The following is a 9,152-nucleotide window of genomic DNA, read 5'->3' as shown; positions in this document are numbered from 1 at the left end:
TACTTTAGCATCGTAAGTATGATTGCCATCATATAAGTGCTTTAGGTGCATTTTCCCATCTAATATTCAAGACAACCTTGTGGAGTAAGAGCTAGTATTACTCTGATTTTACAAATGGGGAAACTGAGTTCCAGAGAACTTAAGTAAATGCCCAAGGTTGTGCAGTTTGTAACTCACAGAACTGGAACTGAAAACACAAATGTATCGACTCCAGAGCTCATACTCTTCACCACCAGGCCCTGACACCTTGCAGATTCCCAGAGCTTGGATGCATGTAAATCCAGGATTTGGAAAGATGGAACTGACTGAGCGATGTGTAGTGCCTCTATCAGTTCTGGTTGGAAGAGAGAGAGCTTAGTAATAAGACCCACCCAGGTAACAGAGAGGCTTTCTTCTCAGTAAACTGAAGAGTCCCTTTTAAAAATGCCATCATAGGGAACACAATCGCTCAGGATGGTGGAGTAGAAGGACGTGCACTCACCTCTTCTTACGAGAACACCAAAATTACAAATAACTGTTGAACAACCATCGACAAAAAAATGCTGGAACCTACCAAAAAGGATTCCCTACATCCAAAGACAAAGAAGAAGCCACAACAAAGGGCACAATCATCATAATATCAAATGCCATACCCACTGTGGGGGCAAACCAAAAACTGGAAAACAATTATACCACAGAAGTTTTCCCACTGGAGTGGAAGTTCTGGGCCCCACATCAGGCTTATGAGCCTGGGGGTCTGGCAAAGGACCCGTGCACATCAGGACCCAGGGGAAAAAAGCAGTGATCCCATAAGAGACTGGGCCAGACCTACCTGCTGGTATTGAAGGGCCTCCTGCAGAGGTGGGGAGCAGCTGTCATTCACTGCAGGGACAAAGACACTGGCAGCAGCAGTCCTGGGAGTACTCATTGACATGAGCCCTCCTGGAGGCTGCCATTAACCCCACCCAAGAGCCTGTAGGCTCCAGTGTTGGGTCGCCTCAGACCAAACAACCATCAGGGTGGGAACACAGCTGTATCCATCAGCAGACAAGCAGCTTAAGGTCTTACAGAGCATGGTCCTGTCCATCAGAGGGACAAGAACCAGCTCCACCAAGCACCAGGCCCTTCCATCAGGAAGCCTGCACAAGCCTTTTAGATAGCCTCATCCACCAGAGGGCAGACAGCAGAAGCAAGAAGAGTTACAGTCCTGTAGTCTACAGAACACAAACTGCAATCACAGAAAGTTAGACAAAATGAAATTACAGGGGAATATGTCCTGGATGAAGGAATAGAATAAAACCCCAGAAGAACAGCTAAGTGAAGTGGAGATAGGCAACCTTCCATAAAAAGAATGCAGAATAATAAGAATGAAGATGATCCAGGATCTTGGAAAAAGAATGGAGGAAAGGATCCAGAAGATGGAAGAAATGTTTAACAGAGACCTAAAAGAACTAAAGAACAAACAGAGATGAATAATAGAATATCTGAAATGAAAAATACACTAGAAGGAATCAATAGCAGAATAACTGAGGCAGAAGAAAACGAATAAGTGACCTGGAAGATAGAATGGTGGAAATCACTGCCATGGAACAGAACAAAGAAAAAAAAGAATGAAAAGAAATGCAGACAGTCTATGAGATCTCTGAGACAACATTAAACACACCAGCATTTGCATTATAAGAGTCCCAGAAGGAGAAGAGAGAGACAAAAGACCTGAGAAAATATTTGAAGAGAAAATAGCTGAAAACTTCCCTAACATGGGAAAGGAAACAGTCACCTAAGCTCAGGAAGCACAGAATCCCAGGCAGGAAAAACCTAAGGAGGAACACACTAAGACACATAGTAACCAAATTGAAAAAATTTAAAGACAAAGAAAAAATATTAAAAGCAACAAGGGAAAAGACACAAATAACATACAAAGGAACTCCCATAAGATTATCAGCTGATTCCTCAGCAGTAACTCTTCAGGCCAGAAGGGAGTAGCACAATATATTTAAAGTGATGAAAGGGAAGAACCTACAACCAAGAATACTCTACCCAGAAGGCTCTCATTCAGGTTTGATGGAGAAATCAAAAGCTTTACAAACAAGCAAAAGGTAAGAGAGTTCAGCACCACCAAGACCATCTTTGCAAGGAATGCTAAAGGAACTTCCCTAAGCAGAAAAGAAAAGGCCACGACTAGAAATAAGAAAATTATGAATGGAAAAGCTCACCAGTAAAGGCAAACACACAGTAAAAGTAGGAAGTCATCCACACACAAATATGATATCAAAACCAGCAATTGTGAGAAGAGGAGAAGACAAATGCAGGATATTGGAAATGCGTTTGAAATTAAAAGATCAGCAACTTAAAAAATTCTTGTTTATATACAGACTGCTACATCAAAACCTCATGGTAACTGCAAACCAAACATCTACAATAGATACACACACAAAAAAGGAAAAGGAATTGAAACACAACACTAAAGATAGTCATCAAATCACAAGAGAAGAGAACAAAAAAGGAAGGAAGAAAAAGACCTAAAAAAACAAATCCAAAACTATTAACAAAATGGCAATAAGAACACACATATCAATAATTACCTTAAACATAAATGGATTAAATGCTCCAACCAAAAGACATAGACTGGCAGAATGAATACAAAAACAATACCTATATATATGCTGTTTACAAGAGACCAACTTCAGACATAGGGACACATACAGATTGAAAGTGAGGGGATGGAAAAAGGTGTTACATGCAAATGGAAATGAAAAAAAAGTTGGAGTAGCAATACTCATATCAGACAAAATAGAATTTAAAATAAAGTCTGTTACAAGAGATAAAGAAGGATGTTACATAATGATCAAGGGATCAATCCAAGAAGAAAATATGGCAATTGTAAATATATATGTACCCAACATAGGAGCACCTCAGTATTTAAGGCAAACACTAACAGCCATAAAGGGAGAAATGGACAGTAACACAATAATAGTGGGTGAATTTAATACCCCACTATCATCAATGAACAGATCATCCAGACAGAAAATCAATAAGGAAACATAGGCCTTAAATGACACATTAGACCAGATAGACTTAATTGATTTTATAGAGCATTCCATCCAAAAGCAGCAGAATACACATTTTACTCAACTGCACATGGAACATTCTCCAGGACTGGCCACAGGCTGGGCCACAAAGTGAGCTTTGGTAAATTTAAGAAAATTAAATCACATCAAGCGTATTTTCTGACCACAATGCAATGAGATTACAAATAAACTACAAGAAAAAAAAAACTGTAAAAAACACGAACACATGGAGGCTAAATAATATACTACTAAAGAATCAATGGATCACTGAAGAAATCAAAGAGGAAATAAAAAAAGACCTAGAGACAAATGAAAATGAGAGCACAATTATCCAAAAGCTATGGGATGCAGCAAAAGTAGTTCTAAGAGGGAAGTTAATAGCTATACAATCTTACCTCAGGAAACAGGAAGAATCTCAAATAAGCAACCTAAACTTACACCTAAAGCAACTAGAGAAAGAAGAATAAACAAAACCCAAAGTTAACAGAAGAAAAGAAATCATAAAGATCAGAGCAGAAATAAATAAAATAGAAACAAAGAAAACAATAGAAAAAAATCAATGAAACTAAAAGCTGGTTCTTTGAGAAGATAAGCAAAATTGATAAACTTTTAGCCAGACGCATCAAGAAAAAAAGGGAGAGGGCTTACATCAATAAAATTAGAAATGAAAAAGAGACATTACAATGAAACCACAGAAATACATAGAATCATAACAGACTATTACAAGCAACTATATGCCAATAAAATGGACAACCTGGAAGAAATGGACAAATTCTAACAAAGGTACAATCTCCCAAGATCAAAGCAGGAAGAAATAGAAAATACGAATAGATCAATCACAGGTACTGAAATTGAAAGTGTGATTTAAAATCTCCTAACAGGTGGCAGAGTCAAGATGGCCTACTAGGAGGATGCAGAATTCGCATTTCCTCACAACTAGGGCATCTACCAGGTGGGGGACCACGAACATCTAAGGGGATGGGAGGAACCCTCAGCAACCGGGTAGGATGTGGAGTGTGGGGAGGGAGTGAAGGGGGAGGAGAAGTGGAGGCAGGACAGGACTGGCACCCCTGAGGGGTGGCTGAGGGAGGGAAGGAGTTCCTACATCCCGCGGGACCCACCCACGGTTAGGGGTCCAGCAGGGACAGGGGAGACCCTGGGAGAGACAGTGTGGGGGGGGGGGGCAAACGAGTCAAAAGGAATGGGGCCAATGCTTTCCCTGTCCAGTTAGACACCGGGAAGCCGGTAGGGCTCCTGGGCCTAATCTTCTGCCCTCAGAGCCTCCCTCCTGCTGTGCAGAGCCCAAGCCCCGCCCCTACACCCCCACCCAGGGCCCCACCTCTAGGCTCGGAGACCCCCTCTGAGACCCCCTCCAATATGCTGGGCCTAAACCCCACCCACACACCCTCACTCAGAGGGCTACTGCCAAACTCTAGAACTCCACACTCCAGAGGCCCTCCTTTCAGTGTGTTGCCTCTCCCCTTCCTGTGCAGGTCCTAAGCAGAAGCTCCACCCCACACTTGAACATCGTGCTGTCTAGGCCCCACCTCATGCTCAAACATCACCCGCCCACCCACCTAGGTCCTGCCCCACCCTAAACCCCGGCCCTGCCTAAGTTCCACACCCTGCCTAAACTCTGTCCCCATAGCCAAGGCTTTTTTTGTTTTCTTTTTCTTCCTCTTTCAGATTGGGGTTCTCTTTTACATTGTTGATTCATTGTTGTTGATTCTTTTATATTTTTACTTTTCTTAATAAATCTTTTATTTTTCTAATTTTATTTTATTCTTTATATTTTGTTAGTGATCTCTCCTTTTGGCTTGTTTCCCCCCACCACCATTTGTTTTTCTTTTTTCTGTTGTGGTTTTATTTTACCTTGTTGCAGCTGTATCAATTATAGTTTTATTTTTACTAATATATTTTTTATCTTTCTAATTTTATTTTGTTTTATATTTTTTGAAAATGTATTACCACTTTTTTTCATTCTTTCATCTTCTTTTTTTTTTTAACGGTGCCACAAAGCTTATGGGATGTTGGTTCCCAAGCCAGAGGTCTGGCCCAAGTTCCTATGGTGGGAGTTCCAAGTCCAACCTGCTGGACTAACAGAGAACCTCAGACCCCAGGGAATATCAATCAGACTGAGGCCTCCCAGAGGCCCTCATCTCAGGATGAAGACCCAGCTCTATCCAACTGCCTGAAAACTCCAGTGCTGGACTTCTCAGTCCAAACAACCAGTAAGACAGGAATACAGCAACATGCATCAAAAAACAAAAAACAAAAAAAATGAAATGACAAAAAAACATGTTACAGATGAAGGAGAAAGGAAGAAACCTACCAGACCAAATAAATAAAGATGAAATAGGCAACCTCTCTGAAAAACAATTCAGAGTAATGATAGTAAAGATGATCCAAAATCTAAGAAACAGAATGGAGAAAATAAAAGAAAGATTTAACAAGGACCTAGAAGAATTAAAGAGCACACAAAATGGTGAACTACACAATTACTGAAATTAAAAATACTCTAGAAGGAATCAATAACAGAATAATGGAGGCAGAAGAATGGATAAGTGACTTGGAAGATAAAAGGGTGGGAATAACTGTCAGGGAGCAGAGAAAAGAAAAAAGAATGAAAAGAATTGAGGACAGGTTCAGAGACCTCTGGGACAAAACTAAACACACCAACATTCAAATTATAGGGGTCTCAGAAGAAGAAGGGAAGAAAAAAGGATCTGAGAAAATATTTGAAGAGAATATAGTCAAAAACTTCCCTAACATAGGAAAGGATGGAGTCAATCAAGTCCAGGAAGCACAGAGAGTACCATAAAGGATAAATCCAAAGAGAAACATGCCAAGACAAATATTAATCAAACTATCAAAAATTTAATGGAAAGAAAAACTATTAAAAGCAGCAAGGGAAAAGCAAAAAATAACATATAAAATAATCCTCATAAGGTTAACAGCTGATCTCTCAGCAGAAACCCTGCAAGCCAGAAGGGAGTTTCAGGACATATTTAAAGTGATGAAAGGGAAAAAACTACAACCAAGATTACTCTACCCATCAGGGATTTCATTCAGATTCGATGGAGAAGTTAAAACCTTTACATATAAGCCAAAGTTAAGAGAAATCAGCACCACCAAACCAGCTTCACAACAAATGCTAAAGGAGTTTCTCTAGGACAGGAAACACAAGAGAAGGAAAAGACCTACAATAGCAAACCCAAAACAATTAAGAAAAAGGTATTAGGAACATACATATTGATAATTACCTTAAATGTAAATGGATTAAATGCTCCAACCAAAAGACGTAGATTGGAAAATGGATAAAAAAAAACAACACCCATATATATGCTGTCTACAGAGACCCACTTCAGACCTAGGGACACATACAGACTGAAAGTGAGGAGATAGAAAAAGTTATTCCATGCAAATGGAAATCAAAAGAAAGCTGGAGTAGCAATTATCACATCAGACAAAATAGACTATAAAATAAAGACTATTATGAGAGACAAAGAAGGACACTACATAATGATCAAGGGATCAAGCCAGGAAGAATATATAAAAATTGTAAATATTTATACACCCAACATAGGAGCAACTCAATACATAAGGCAAACGTGAACAGCCATAAAAGGGGAAATCGACAGCAACACAATCATAGTAGGGAACTTTAACACCTCACTTTCACCAATGGACAGATCATCTAAAAGGAAAATAAATAAGGAAACACAACCTTTAAATGACACATTAAATAAGATGGACTTAATTGGTATTTATAGGACATTCCATCCAAAAACAACAGAATACACTTTCTTCTCAAGTGCTCATGGAACATTCTCCAGGATAGACCACATTGTGGGTCAAAAATCTAGCCTCAGTAAATTTAAGAAAATTGAAATCGCATGCAGTAACTTTTCTGACCACAACGCTATGAGACTAGATATCAATTAAAAAAAAAAAAAAAGAAACGTAAAGAATACAAACACATGCAAGATAAACAATACACTAGTGAATAACAAAGAAATCACTGAAGAAATCAAAGAGGAAATCAAAAAATACCTAGAAATAAATGACAATGGAAACACAATGACCCAAAACCTATGGCATGCAGCAAAAGCAGTTTCAAGAGGGAAGTTTATAGCAAAACAATCCTACCACAAGAAACAAGAAAAATCTCAAATAAGCAACCTAACCTTACACCTAAGGCAATTAGAGAAAGAACAAAAACCCCCAAAGTTAGCAGAAAGAAAGAAATCATAAAGATCAAATCAGAAAGAAATGAAAAAAGAAATGAAGGAAACAATAGCAAAGATCAATAAAATTAAAAGCTGGTTCTCTGAGAAGATAAAATTGATAAAGCATAAGCCACACTCATCAAGAAAAAAGGGAGAAGGCTCAAATCAACAGAATTAGAAATGAAAAAGAAGAAGTAACAAATGATGCTGCAGAATTACAAAGGATCATGAGAGATTACTACAAGCAACGATATGCCAATAAAATGGGCACCTGGAAGAAATGGATAATTCTTAGAAAAGCACAACCAATGAGACTTAACCAGGAAGAAATAGAAACAGACCAATCACAAGCACTGAAATTGAAACTGTGCTTTAAAATCTTCCACCAAACCAAAGCCCAGGACCAGATGGCTTCACAGGTGAAGTCTATCAAACATTTAGAGAAGAGCTAACACCTATCCTTCTGAAACTCTCCCAAAATATAGCAGAGGGAGGAACACTCCCAAAGTCATTCTACAAGGCTACCATCACCCTGATACCAAAATCAGAAAAATATGTCAGAAAACAAAGAAAACTACAGGCCAATAGCTCTGATGAACATAGATGCAAAAATCCTCAACAAACTACAAGCAAACAGAATCCAACAGCACATTAAAAGGATCATACACGATGATCAAGTGGGATTTATCCCAGGAATGCAAGGATTCTTCATTATATGGAAATCAATCAATGTGATACACCATATTAACAAATTGAAGGATAAAAACCATATTATCATCTCAATAGATGCAGGAAAACCTTATGACAAAATTCAACATCTATTTATGATAAAAACTCTCCAGAAAGTGGGAATAAAGGGAACCTACCTCAACATAATAAATGCCCTATATGACAAATCCACAGCAAACATCATTCTCAATGGTTAAACACTGAAACGATTTCCTCTAAGATCAGGAAAAAGACAAGGTTGCCCACTCTCACCACTATTATTCAACATAGTTTCAGAAGCTTTAGCCACATCAATCAAAAGAGAAAAAGAAACAAAAGGAATCCAAATTGGAAAAGAAGAAGTAAAACTGTCACTGTTTGTAGATGACATGATAATATATAGAAAGAATCTTAAAGATGCTAGCAGAAAACTACTAGAGCTAATCAATGAATTTGTTAAAGTAGCAGGATACAAAATTAATACACAGAAATCTCTTGCATTCCTATACACTAATGAAGAAAAATCTGAAAGAGAATTGAAGGAAACACTCCCATTTACCATTGTAACAAAACAGAATAAAATACCTAGGAATAAACTTACCTAAGGAGACAAAAGAGGTGTGTGCAGAAAACTATAAGACACTGATGAAAGAAATTATAGCTGATATAAACAGATGCAGAGATATACCATGTTCTTGGATTGGAAGAATCAACATTGTGAAAATGACTATACTACCCAAAGCAATCTACAGATTCAATGCAATCCCTATCAAACTACAATGGCATTTTCCACAGAACTACAACAAACAATTGAACAGTTTGTATGGAAACACAAAAGACCCTGAATAGCCAAAACAATTTTGAGAGAGAAAAATGGAGCTGGAGGAATCAGGTTCCCAGACTTCAGACTATACTACAAAGCTACAGTAATCAAGACAGTATGGTTCTGGCACCAAAACAGAAATATAGATCAATGGAACAGGATAGAAAGCCCAGAGGTGAACCCACGCACCTGTGGTCACCTTATCTTTGATAAAGAATGCAAGAATATACAATGGAGAAAAGAGAGCCTCTTCAAGAAGTGGTGCTGGGAAAACTGGACAGCTACATGTAAAATAATGAAATTAGAACACTTCCTAACACCATACATAAAAATAAACTCAAAGTG

This window comes from Orcinus orca, chromosome 7, assembly GCF_937001465.1.
Source record: "Orcinus orca chromosome 7, mOrcOrc1.1, whole genome shotgun sequence".
NCBI lineage: Eukaryota > Metazoa > Chordata > Mammalia > Artiodactyla > Delphinidae > Orcinus > Orcinus orca.
This window is presented reverse-complemented; position numbering follows the sequence as displayed.